This window comes from Oncorhynchus nerka, linkage group LG12 (genome assembly GCF_034236695.1).
Source record: "Oncorhynchus nerka isolate Pitt River linkage group LG12, Oner_Uvic_2.0, whole genome shotgun sequence".
Classification (NCBI taxonomy): Eukaryota; Metazoa; Chordata; class Actinopteri; order Salmoniformes; family Salmonidae; genus Oncorhynchus; species Oncorhynchus nerka.
The window spans coordinates 88845594-88859778 of record NC_088407.1 but is presented as its reverse complement, the minus strand read 5'-3'; the positions used below and the strand labels follow the sequence as shown (position 1 = coordinate 88859778).

At 48.8% G+C, this 14185-nt stretch overlaps 1 pseudogene; it reads right to left on the bottom strand.

The window, feature by feature from the left end:
* Positions 1-13781, bottom strand: part of LOC115126983 (zinc transporter ZIP9-like) — a 39540-nt pseudogene extending 25759 nt beyond the window's left edge.
* Positions 13782-14185: the final 404 nt, after the last annotated feature.

Genomic DNA, 14185 nt, shown 5'->3' with positions numbered 1-14185 from the left:
CCCTAACAGGAGAGACAGAGACCCTAACAGGAGAGACAGAGACCCTAACAGGAGAGACAGAGACCCTAACCCAGACAGGAGAGACTGAGACCCTAACCCAGACAGTAGAGACTGAGACCCTAACCCAGATAGTAGAGAGTGAGACCCTAACAGGAGAGACTGAGACCCAGACAGTAGAGACAGAGACCCAGACAGTAGAGACAGAGACCCAGACAGTAGAGACAGAGACCCAGACAGTAGAGACAGAGACCCTAACCCAGACAGTAGAGACAGAGACCCTAACAGTAGAGACAGAGACCCAGACAGTAGAGACAGAGTCTAACCCAGACAGTAGAGACTGAGAGTCTAACCCAGACAGTAGAGACTGAGAGTCTAACCCAGACAGTAGAGACTGAGAGTCTAACCCAGACAGTAGAGACTGAGAGTCTAACCCAGACAGTAGAGACTGAGAGTCTAACTGACAGTAGAGACTGAGAGTCTAACCCAGACAGTAGAGACTGAGAGTCTAACCCAGACAGTAGAGACTGAGAGTCTAACCCAGACAGTAGAGACAGAGAGTCTAACCCAGACAGTAGAGACAGAGTCTAACCCAGACAGTAGAGACAGAGTCTAACCCAGACAGTAGAGACTGAGAGTCTAACCCAGACAGTAGAGACTGAGAGTCTAACCCAGACAGTAGAGACAGAGTCTAACCCAGACAGTAGAGACTGAGAGTCTAACCCAGACAGTAGAGACTGAGAGCCTAACCCAGACAGTAGAGACTGAGAGCCTAACCCAGACAGTAGAGACTGAGACCCAGACAGTAGAGACTGAGACCCAGACAGTAGAGACTGAGAGTCTAACCCAGACAGTAGAGACTGAGAGTCTAACCCAGACAGTAGAGACTGAGAGTCTAACCCAGACAGTAGAGAGTAGAGTCTAACCAGACAGTAGAGACAGAGCCTAACCCAGACAGTAGAGACTGAGAGCCGTCAGACAGTAGAGACTGAGAGCCTAACCCAGACAGTAGAGACTGAGAGCCTAACCCAGACAGTAGAGACTGAGACCCAGACAGTAGAGACTGAGACCCAGACAGTAGAGACTGAGACCCTAACAGTAGAGACTGAGACCCTAACAGTAGAGACAGAGACCCTAACAGTAGAGACTGAGACCCTAACCCAGACAGTAGACTGAGACCCTAACAGTAGAGACTGAGACCCTAACAGTAGAAACTGAGACCCTAACCCAGACAGTAGAGACAGAGACCCTAACAGTAGAGACTGAGACCCTAACAGTAGAAACTGAGACCCTAACCCAGACAGTAGAGACAGAGACCCTAACAGTAGAGACTGAGACCCTAACAGTAGAGACTGAGACCCTAACCCAGACAGTAGAGACAGAGACCCTAACAGTAGAGACAGAGACCCTAACAGTAGAGACAGAGACCCTAACAGGAGAGACAGAGACTAACAGGAGAGACAGAGACCCTAACAGGAGAGACAGAGACCCTAACAGTAGAGACCGAGACCCTAACAGTAGAGACTGAGACCCTAACAGTAGAGACTGAGACCCAGACAGTAGAGACTGAGACTGAGTGTGACAGTAGAGACTGAGACCCTTGTAGAGACAGAGACCCAGACAGTAGAGACAGAGACCCTAACAGAGAGACAGAGACCCTAACAGTAGAGACAGAGACCGTCAGCACAGACAGTAGAGACTGAGTGTGTGTAGAGACTGAGACAGACAGTAGAGTGAGACCCAGACAGTAGAGACTGAGACCCAGACAGTAGAGTGAGTAACAGGAGAGACAGAGACCCTAACAGGAGAGACTGAGACCCTAACAGTGTGAGAGTGAGACCCTAACAGGAGAGACAGAGACCCTAACAGAGAGACTGTGTAACAGGAGAGACTGAGACCCCTAGACAGACAGTAGAGACTGAGACCCAGCACTAACTGTGAGAGACAGAGACCCTGTGTGTGAGAGACAGAGACACTAACAGTGAGAGACAGAGACCCTAACAGTAGAGACTGAGACCCTAACTGCTGAGACTGAGACCCTAACAGGAGAGACAGAGACCCTAACCCAGACAGTAGAGACTGAGACCGTCAACAGAGAGAGACAGAGACCCTAACAGTAGAGACAGTGACCCTAACTAGAGACAGAGACCCTAACAGGAGAGACTGAGACCCTAACAGGAGAGACAGAGACCGTAACAGGAGAGACAGAGACCCTAACAGGAGAGACAGAGACCCTAACAGAGAGCTGAGACCCTAACCCAGACAGTAGAGACTAACAGAGACTGAGACCCTAACAGTGGAGAGACTGAGACCCTAACCCAGACAGTAGAGACTGAGACCCTAACCCAGATAGTAGAGTGAGTGTGTAACAGGAGAGACTGAGTCAGACAGTAGAGACAGAGACCCAGACAGTAGAGACAGAGACCCAGACAGTAGAGACAGAGACCCTAACAGTAGAGACAGAGACCCAGACAGTAGAGACAGAGACCTGACAGTAGAGACAGAGTGACAGTAGAGACTGAGAGTCTAACCCAGACAGTAGAGACAGAGCGTCAACCCAGACAGTAGAGACTGTGTGAGTGTAACCCAGACAGTAGAGACTGAGAGTCTAGACCCAGACAGTAGAGACAGTCTAACCCAGACAGTAGAGACTGAGAGTCTAACCCAGACAGTGAGACTGAGAGTCTAACCCAGACAGTAGAGACTGAGACTGACCCAGACAGTAGAGACACTAACCCAGACAGTAGAGACTGAGACCCTAACAGTAGAGACTGAGACCTAACAGTGAGACAGAGACCCTAACAGTAGAGACTGAGACCCTGACAGTAGAGACTGAGTAACAGTAGAGACTGAGACCCTCACAGTAGAAACTGAGACCCTAACCCAGACACTGACAGAGACCCTAACAGTAGAGACTGAGACCCTAACAGTAGAAACTGAGTAACCCAGACAGTAGAGACTGAGACCCTAACAGTAGAGACTGAGACCCTAACCCAGACAGTAGAGACTGAGACCCTAACAGGAGAGACAGAGACCCTAACAGTAGAGACAGAGACCCTAACAGTAGAGACAGAGACCCTAACAGGAGAGACTGAGACCCTAACAGGAGAGACTGAGACCCTAAAAGGAGAGACTGAGACCCTGACAGTAGAGACCCTAACAGGAGAGACTGAGACCCTAACAGGAGAGACAGAGACCCTAACAGGAGAGACTAACAGGAGAGACAGAGACCCTAACAGGAGAGACAGAGACCCCAGACAGGAGAGACTGAGACCCTAACCCAGACAGTAGAGACTGAGACCCTAACCCAGATAGTAGAGAGGAGAGACCCTCAGGAGAGACTGAGACCCAGACAGTAGAGACAGAGACCCAGACAGTAGAGACAGAGACCCAGACAGTAGAGACAGAGACCCTAACCCAGACAGTAGAGACAGAGACCCAGACAGTAGAGACAGAGACCCAGACAGTAGAGACTGAGACCCAGACAGTAGAGACTGAGAGTCTAACCCAGACAGTAGAGACTGAGAGTCTAACCCAGACAGTAGAGACTGAGACCCTAACCCAGACAGTAGAGACAGAGTCTAACCCTAACAGTAGAGAATGAGAGTCTAACCCAGACAGTAGAGACAGAGACCTAACAGTAGAGACAGAGACCCTAGACAGTAGAGACAGAGACCCAGACAACAGAGAGACAGAGACCCTAAACAGTAGAGACAGAGTCTAACCCAGACAGTAGAGACTGAGAGTCCCTAGACAGTAGAGACTGAGACCCTAACAGGAGAGACTGAGAGCCTAACCCTAACAGTAGAGACTGAGACCCTAACAGGAGAGACAGAGACCCTAACAGGAGAGACAGAGACCCTAACAGTAGAGACAGAGACCCAGACAGTAGAGACAGAGACCCTAACAGTAGAGACAGAGACCCTAACAGTAGAGACAGAGACCTAACAGGAGAGACAGAGACCTAACAGGAGAGACAGAGACCCTAACAGTAGAGACTGAGACCCTAACTAGAGACAGAGACCCTAACCCAGACAGTAGAGACTGAGACCCTAACAGGAGAGACTGAGACAGTAGAGACAGAGACCCCAGACAGTAGAGACAGAGACCCTAACAGGAGACCCTAACAGTAGAGACCTAACAGGAGAGACAGAGACCCTAACAGGAGAGACAGAGACCCTAACAGGAGAGACAGAGACCCTAACAGTAGAGACAGAGACCCTAACCCAGACAGTAGAGACTGAGACCCTAACAGGAGAGACAGAGACCCTAACAGGAGAGACAGAGACATTAACAGGAGAGACAGAGACCCTAACAGTAGAGACTGAGACCCTAACAGTAGAGACAGAGACCCTAACCCAGACAGTAGAGACTGAGACCCTAACAGGAGAGACAGAGACCCTAACAGTAGAGACAGAGACCCTGACAGTAGAGACCCTAACAGGAGAGACTGAGACCCTAACAGGAGAGACAGAGACCCTAACAGGAGAGACAGAGACCCTAACAGGAGAGACTGAGACCCTAACAGGAGAGACTGAGACCCTAACAGGAGAGACTGAGACCCTAACAGGAGAGACTGAGACCCTAACAGGAGAGACTGAGACCCTGACAGCAGAGACCCTAACAGGAGAGACTGAGACCCTAACAGGAGAGACAGAGACCCTAACAGGAGAGACAGAGACCCTAACAGGAGAGACTGAGACCCTAACCCAGACAGTAGAGACCCTAACAGTAGAGACTGAGACCCTAACCCAGACAGGAGAGACTGAGACCCTAACCCAGACAGTAGAGACTGAGACCCTAACCCAGATAGTAGAGAGTGAGACCCTAACAGGAGAGACTGAGACCCAGACAGTAGAGACAGAGACCCAGACAGTAGAGACAGAGACCCTAACCCAGACAGTAGAGACAGAGACCCTAACAGTAGAGACAGAGACCCAGACAGTAGAGACAGAGACCCAAACAGGAGAGACTGAGACCCTAACCCAGACAGTAGAGACTGAGAGTCTAACCCAGACAGTAGAGACAGAGTCTAACCCAGACAGTAGAGACTGAGAGTCTAACCCAGACAGTAGAGACTGAGAGTCTAACCCAGACAGTAGAGACTGAGAGTCTAACCCAGACAGTAGAGACTGAGAGTCTAACCCAGACAGTAGAGACTGAGAGTCTAACCCAGACAGTAGAGACTGAGAGTCTAACCCAGACAGTAGAGACTGAGAGTCTAACCCAGACAGTAGAGACAGAGACCCTAACAGGAGAGACAGAGACCCTAACAGGAGAGACAGATACCCTAACAGTAGAGACAGAGACCCTAACAGGAGAGACAGAGACCCTAACAGGAGAGACAGAGACCCTAACAGGAGAGACAGAGACCCTAACAGGAGAGACTGAGACCCTAACCCAGACAGTAGAGACAGAGACCCAGACAGTAGAGACAGAGACCCAGACAGTAGAGACAGAGACCCTAACAGGAGAGACAGAGACCCTAACAGTAGAGACTGAGACCCTAACAGGAGAGACAGAGACCCTAACAGTAGAGACAGAGACCCTAACCCAGACAGTAGAGACTGAGACCCTAACAGTAGAGACAGAGACCCTAACAGTAGAGACAGAGACCCTAACAGGAGAGACTGAGACCCTGACAGTAGAGACCCTAACAGGAGAGACTGAGACCCTAACAGGAGAGACAGAGACCCTAACAGGAGAGACAGAGACCCTAACAGTAGAGACAGAGACCCAGACAGTAGAGACAGAGACCCAAACAGGAGAGACTGAGACCCTAACCCAGACAGTAGAGACTGAGAGTCTAACCCAGACAGTAGAGACTGAGAGTCTAACCCAGACAGTAGAGACTGAGAGTCTAACCAGACAGACAGTAGAGACTGAGAGTCTAACCCAGACAGTAGAGACTGAGAGTCTAACCCAGACAGTAGAGACTGAGAGTCTAACCCAGACAGTAGAGACTGAGAGTCTAACCCAGACAGTAGAGACTGAGACAGTCTAACCCAGACAGTAGAGACAGAGACCCTAACAGGAGAGACAGACAGAGACCCTAACAGGAGAGACAGAGACCCTAACAGTAGAGACAGAGACCCTAACAGGAGAGACAGAGACCCTAACAGGAGAGACAGAGACCCTAACAGGAGAGACAGAGACCCTAACAGGAGAGACAGAGACCCTAACAGTAGAGACTGAGACCCAGACAGTAGAGACAGAGACCCAGACAGTAGAGACAGAGACCCTAACAGGAGAGACAGAGACCCTAACAGTAGAGACTGAGACCCTAACAGGAGAGACAGAGACCCTAACAGGAGAGACAGAGACCCTAACAGGAGAGACAGAGACCCTAACAGGAGAGACAGAGACATTAACAGGAGAGACAGAGACCCTAACAGTAGAGACTGAGACCCTGTCAGGAGAGACTGAGACCCTAACAGTAGAGACAGAGACCCTAACCCAGACAGTAGAGACTGAGACCCTAACAGGAGAGACAGAGACCCTAACAGTAGAGACAGAGACCCTAACAGTAGAGACAGAGACCCTAACAGGAGAGACTGAGACCCTAACAGGAGAGACAGAGACCCCCAGGAGAGACAGAGACCCTAACAGGAGAGAGAGAGACCCTAACAGGAGAGACAGAGACCCTAACAGTAGAGACAGAGACAGTAGAGACTGAGACCCTAACAGGAGAGACAGAGACCCTAACAGTAGAGACAGAGACCCTAACAGTAGAGACAGAGACCCTAACAGGAGAGACAGACAGTAGAGACCCTAACAGGAGAGACTGAGACCCTAACAGGAGAGACTGAGACCCTGACAGTAGAGACCCTAACAGGAGAGACTGAGACCCTAACAGGAGAGACAGAGACCCTAACAGGAGAGACAGAGACCCTAACAGGAGAGACAGAGACCCTAACAGGAGAGACAGAGACCCTAACCCAGACAGTAGAGACCCTAACAGTAGAGACTGAGACCCTAACCCAGACAGGAGAGACTGAGACCCTAACCCAGATAGTAGAGAGTGAGACCCAGACAGTAGAGACAGAGACCCAGACAGTAGAGACAGAGACCCTAACCGAGACAGTAGAGACAGAGACCCTAACAGTAGAGATAGAGACCCAGACAGTAGAGACTGAGACCCTAACCCAGACAGTAGAGACTGAGAGTCTAACCCAGACAGTAGAGACTGAGAGTCTAACCCAGACAGTAGAGACAGAGTCTAACCCAGACAGTAGAGACTGAGAGTCTAACCCAGACAGTAGAGAATGAGAGTCTAACCCAGACAGTAGAGACTGAGAGTCTAACCCAGACAGTAGAGACTGAGAGTCTAACCCAGACAGTAGAGACTGAGAGTCTAACCCAGACAGTAGAGACTGAGAGTCTAACCCAGACAGTAGAGACAGAGTCTAACCCAGACAGTAGAGACTGAGAGTCTAACCCAGACAGTAGACTGAGAGCCTAACCCAGACAGTAGAGACTGAGAGCCTAACCCAGACAGTAGAGACTGAGAGTCTAACCCAGACAGTAGAGAATGAGAGTCTAACCCAGACAGTAGAGACTGAGAGTCTAACCCAGACAGTAGAGACTGAGAGTCTAACCCAGACAGTAGAGACTGAGAGTCTAACCCAGACAGTAGAGACTGAGAGTCTAACCCAGACAGTAGAGACTGAGAGTCTAACCCAGACAGTAGACTGAGAGCCTAACCCAGACAGTAGAGACTGAGAGCCTAACCCAGACAGTAGAGACTGAGAGCCTAACCCAGACAGTAGAGACTGAGACCCAGACAGTAGAGACCGAGACCCTAACAGGAGAGACAGAGACCCTAACAGTAGAGACAGAGACCCTAACAGTAGAGACTGAGACCCTAACCCAGACAGTAGAGACTGAGACCCTAACAGGAGAGACAGAGACCCTAACAGTAGAGACTGAGACCCTAACAGGAGAGACTGAGACCCTAACAGTAGAGACTGAGACCCTAACAGTAGAGACAGAGACCCTAACAGTAGAGACTGAGACCCTAACCCAGACAGTAGAGACAGAGACCCAGACAGTAGAGACAGAGACCCAAACAGGAGAGACTGAGACCCTAACCCAGACAGTAGAGACTGAGAGTCTAACCCAGACAGTAGAGACTGAGAGTCTAACCCAGACAGTAGAGACTGAGAGTCTAACCCAGACAGTAGAGACTGAGAGTCTAACCCAGACAGTAGAGACTGAGAGTCTAACCCAGACAGTAGAGACTGAGAGTCTAACCCAGACAGTAGAGACTGAGAGTCTAACCCAGACAGTAGAGACTGAGAGTCTAACCCAGACAGTAGAGACAGAGACCCTAACAGGAGAGACAGAGACCCTAACAGGAGAGACAGATACCCTAACAGTAGAGACAGAGACCCTAACAGGAGAGACAGAGACCCTAACAGGAGAGACAGAGACCCTAACAGGAGAGACAGAGACCCTAACAGGAGAGACAGAGACCCTAACAGTAGAGACTGAGACCCAGACAGTAGAGACAGAGACCCAGACAGTAGAGACAGAGACCCTAACAGGAGAGACAGAGACCCTAACAGTAGAGACTGAGACCCTAACAGGAGAGACAGAGACCCTAACAGGAGAGACAGAGACCCTAACAGGAGAGACAGAGACCCTAACAGGAGAGACAGAGACATTAACAGGAGAGACAGAGACCCTAACAGTAGAGACTGAGACCCTGTCAGGAGAGACTGAGACCCTAACAGTAGAGACAGAGACCCAGGAGAGACAGAACCCAGACAGTAGAGACTGAGACCTAACAGGAGAGACAGAGACCCTAACAGAGGAGAGACAGAGACCCTACAGTAGAGTGAGAACACAGAGACCTAACAGGAGAGACTGAGACCCTAACAGGAGAGACTGAGACCCTAACAGGAGAGACAGAGACCCTAACAGGAGAGACAGAGACCCTAACAGGAGAGACAGAGACCCTAACAGGAGAGACAGAGACCCTAACCCAGACAGTAGAGACTGAGACCCTAACAGGAGAGACAGAGACCCTAACAGTAGAGACAGAGACCCTAACAGTAGAGACAGAGACCCTAACAGGAGAGACTGAGACCCTAACAGGAGAGACTGAGACCCTAAAAGGAGAGACTGAGACCCTGACAGTAGAGACCCTAACAGGAGAGACTGAGACCCTAACAGGAGAGACAGAGACCCTAACAGGAGAGACAGAGACCCTAACAGGAGAGACAGAGACCCTAACAGGAGAGACAGAGACCCTAACCCAGACAGTAGAGACCCTAACAGTAGAGACTGAGACCCTAACCCAGACAGGAGAGACTGAGACCCTAACCCAGATAGTAGAGAGTGAGACCCAGACAGTAGAGACAGAGACCCAGACAGTAGAGACAGAGACCCTAACCCAGACAGTAGAGACAGAGACCCTAACAGTAGAGATAGAGACCCAGACAGTAGAGACTGAGACCCTAACCCAGACAGTAGAGACTGAGAGTCTAACAGTAGAGACAGAGACCCTAACAGTAGAGACAGAGACAGTAGAGAGACTGAGAGTCTAACCCAGACAGTAGAGACAGAGTCTAACCCAGACAGTAGAGACTGAGAGTCTAACCCAGACAGTAGAGAATGAGAGTCTAACCCAGACAGTAGAGACTGAGAGTCTAACCCAGACAGTAGAGACTGAGAGTCTAACCCAGACAGTAGAGACTGAGAGTCTAACCCAGACAGTAGAGACTGAGAGTCTAACCCAGACAGTAGAGACAGAGTCTAACCCAGACAGTAGAGACTGAGAGTCTAACCCAGACAGTAGACTGAGAGCCTAACCCAGACAGTAGAGACTGAGAGCCTAACCCAGACAGTAGAGACTGAGAGTCTAACCCAGACAGTAGAGAATGAGAGTCTAACCCAGACAGTAGAGACTGAGAGTCTAACCCAGACAGTAGAGACTGAGAGTCTAACCCAGACAGTAGAGACTGAGAGTCTAACCCAGACAGTAGAGACTGAGAGTCTAGACAGACAGTAGAGACAGAGTCTAACCCAGACAGTAGAGACTGAGAGTCTAACCCAGACAGTAGACTGAGAGCCTAACCCAGACAGTAGAGACTGAGAGCCTAACCCAGACAGTAGAGACTGAGACCCAGACAGTAGAGACCGAGACCCTAACAGGAGAGACAGAGACCCTAACAGTAGAGACAGAGACCCTAACAGTAGAGACTGAGACCCTAACCCAGACAGTAGAGACTGAGACCCTAACAGGAGAGACTGAGACCCTAACAGTAGAGACTGAGACCCTAACAGTAGAGACAGAGACCCTAACAGTAGAGACTGAGACCCTAACCCAGACAGTAGAGACAGAGACCCTAACAGTAGAGACTGAGACCCTAACCCAGACAGTAGAGACCGAGACCCTAACCTAGACAATACAGTGCCTTGCAAAAGTATTCACCCCACTTGGTGTTTTTCCTATTTTGTTGCATTACAACCTGTAATTTAAATGGATTTTTATTTGGATGTAAACATCAGAAACTTTGAACATCCCACGGAATTTTTTTATTAAAAATTGGAAAGATTATGGCACCACAACAAACCTGCCAAGAGAGGGCCGCCCACCAAAACTCACAGAACAGTCAAAGAGAGCATTAATCAGAGAGGCAACAAAGAGACCAAAGATAATCCTGAAGGAGCTGCAAAGATCCACAGTGGAAATTATAGTATCTGTCCATAGGACCACTTTAAGCCGTACACTCCACAGAATTGGGCTTTACGTCAGAGTGGCCAGAAAAAAAACATTGCTTAAATAAATAAATAAGCAAACATGTTTGGTGTTTGCCAAAAGGCATGTGGGAGACTCCCCAAACATATGGAAGAAGGTACTCTGGTCAGAGGAGACTAAAATTTAGCTTTTTAGCTATCAAGGAAAATGCTATGTCTGGCACAAACCCAACACTTCCCATCACCCGAGAACACCATCCCCACAGTAAAGCATGGTTGTGGTAGCATGTGGTAGCAGGTGAGGAGAAAGCTAGTCATGAAGCGCTGGGCATCTTGTCGTAACATGCAAGATCTGAATTAGGCCCACAGTATTATACCTACGGAGGAGCGGCTTCTATGAAGGAACTTCGAATGTCTTCGAAATTCAGAGAGTTTAGTTCACTAACGTTGGACCAGGGCCAGCTAACGTTGGACCAGAGCTAGCTAACGTTGGACCAGAGCTAGCTAACGTTGGACCAGAGCTAGCTAACGTTGGACCAGAGCTAGCTAACGTTGGACCAGGGCTAGCTAACGTTGGACCAGGGCTAGCTAATGTTGGACCAGGGCTAGCTAACGTTGGACCAGAGCTAGCTAACGTTGGACCAGAGATAGCTAACGTTGGACCAGGGCTAGCTAACGTTGGACCAGGGCTAGCTAACGTTGGACCAGTATAAAGAGAATAGGGTTCCATTTGGTATGCAGATTGAGTCTCACCCTCCAGGACCTCCTCGTACAGGGCATGGACCCCCTCGGGAATGATGACAGCAAGGGCAGTACCACACAGCAGCCCTGCTCCCAGGACCGTCACCAGCTTCAGCTTCTCCTGCAGGACCGGACAACCAGGACAGAGGGGTTCATCAGCAGGACAACCAGGACAGGGGGGTTCATCAGCAGGACAACCAGGACAGGGGGTTCATCAGCAGGACAACCAGGACAGGGGGTTCATCAGCAGGACAACCAGGACAGGGGGTTCATCAGCAGGACAACCAGGACAGGGGGTTCATCAACAGGACAGGGGGTTCATCAACAGGACAACCAGGACAGGTGGGACCAGGACAGGGGTTCATCAACAGGACAACCAGGACAGGGGGTTCATCAGCAGGACAACCAGGACAGGGGGTTCATCAACAGGACAACCAAGAAGGGGGTTCATCAACAGGACAGGGGGGTTCATCAACAGGGGGGACAGGGGGGTTCATCAACAGGACAGGGGGTTCATCCAGGACCAGGGGGTTCATCAACAGGACAATCCAGGACAGGGGGGTTCATCAACAGGACAACCAGGACAGGGGGTTCATCAACAGGACAGGACAGGGGGTTCATCAACAGGACAACCAGGACAGGGGGTTCATCAGCAGGACAACCAGGACAGGGGGTTCATCAACAGGACAACCAGGACAGGGGGGTTCATCAACAGGACAACCAGGACAGGGGGGTTCATCAACAGGACAACCAGGACAGGGGGGTTCATCAACAGGACAACCAGGACAGGGGGGTTCATCAACAGGACAACCAGGACAGGGGGTTCATCAACAGGACAACCAGGACAGGGGGGTTCATCAACAGGACAACCAGGACAGGGGGGGTTCATCAGCAGGACAACCAGGACAGGGGGGTTCATCAACGGGACAGGGGAGGGGTAGGTCAACACATTAACTTTGGCCTCGGAATAGCAATTATTAGGCTAGCTAACATCACTGAAGATGTAGAATTGCATGTTACGGTTAGAACAGTATGATTGATACACTAAAATTAAATCAAATCGTATGTCACATACACATGGTTAGCAGATGTTAATGCGAGTGTAGCGAATGTGTGCCTTTATATGCATAGTAATCTTAGTAGCTAAGGACTTCAGCTGATGTCTCCACTTCAAGTTCAATTTGGTCACACAGCAAAGTTTGAGTGCTACTCACCTCTGAGAAGTTGACAGCCAGAGGAATGGTTCCAGACACATAACATCCCACTAGCATTGCCAGGGACAGCAGGCTGATCGAAGTGAAGTCGTCCATAGACATAATTGCAGCTGTGCTTTGCTATGCAACAATTAGCCTGACTATTGGAAAGTGGTAGCTAGAGCGGTAAACAGACTAGTCTGAATCCAGAAACTGACTAGATAGATAGGTTGGCAAGCTTGATTGCTAGACAGATAACGCCAAGTATTTAAAAAAATAACAATACATCAAAAGGTACTTGTCTTTTCCCACTAGCACTGCCTTTGGTGATACTTTGTTGAGGGAAAGTTTAACGTGATGTGTCGTCTCACCTAACTATCTTAAAACAAATTCATGAATTTTAAGTCTTATACTTAATGACTAAAATGTCAAACAATCATTGATCACAAGAATCGCCTTCGCAGCAATGATAGATAACTAAAACTATCTGCAGAGGTCTAAACAGCCATGTGGTCAGTTCTGCTAAATAACTCTACAATTTAACCACTACGGCATTGACATTGAACACGGTTGTTTATGCAATCATGTCAATCTAGCTAATCTGCTTCTTACTTTTGCAGAAATCTAAACATCATCTAGTAGTAGCTACTGTAACGTTAGCAAAATGAGATAGCCTGCTAGGCTAACCCTCTTCCCTCACAAAGTATTGTTGCCTACAGTTGACACGTTGTCATCTCTAGAAAGTGTATTGCCCATATCGTACTCTTTAATGTAGCTATTTTATTTATTTTTGAATAATTTTTGAGCAAAACTAACTGCACTTAGCTATTATTCTTTATAGCTATCTAGCTCGAAATGTTTCTGCCAAATGTAGCACTTCCGGGTAACGCTCATTATTCACGCCACGTAAACGTGCCACGTACAAAATCTGCATTCTTTCTCTGTTTACTTTCTTCTTTGACTTTGTGGACCGATACAGCAGATGTTTCAAACATAAACCAATGTATTACATGTATATAAAAAAAAGTACAACTGTTTTAGCTGGTTGTTCATCTTTTCTTAGAAGTAGTCAGATATGTCTTCTCTCTCCCTCAGCCCCATCTCCGCCAGGGGGCACTTCTGTTGACGGACTGTTAGCGTACCCTTATGGAGAAGGTGGCTAACTCCCACTACTACAACTTTACAAATATATATATAAAAAAAAGCGTATTTAATCATATAATTTTATTTGGCCTTTAATCAACAAGGTAAGTCATTAGAACACATACTATTTTGCCATAATGACATGCACCCTTATGCCTCAAACACAGATGAAGGGGTTGTTAAAACTCCTGAGTGGAGCAGCGGTCTAAGGCATCACTACAAACACCCTGGTTCGAATCCAGGCTGTATCACAACCTGGCAGTGATTGGAAGTCCCATAGGGCAGCGCACAATTGGCCCGGTGTCGTCTGGGTTAGGATTTGGTCAGGGTAGGCTTTCATTGTAAATAAGAATTTGTTCTTAACTGAATTGACCTAGTTAAATAAAGGTTACATTAAAAAATATATA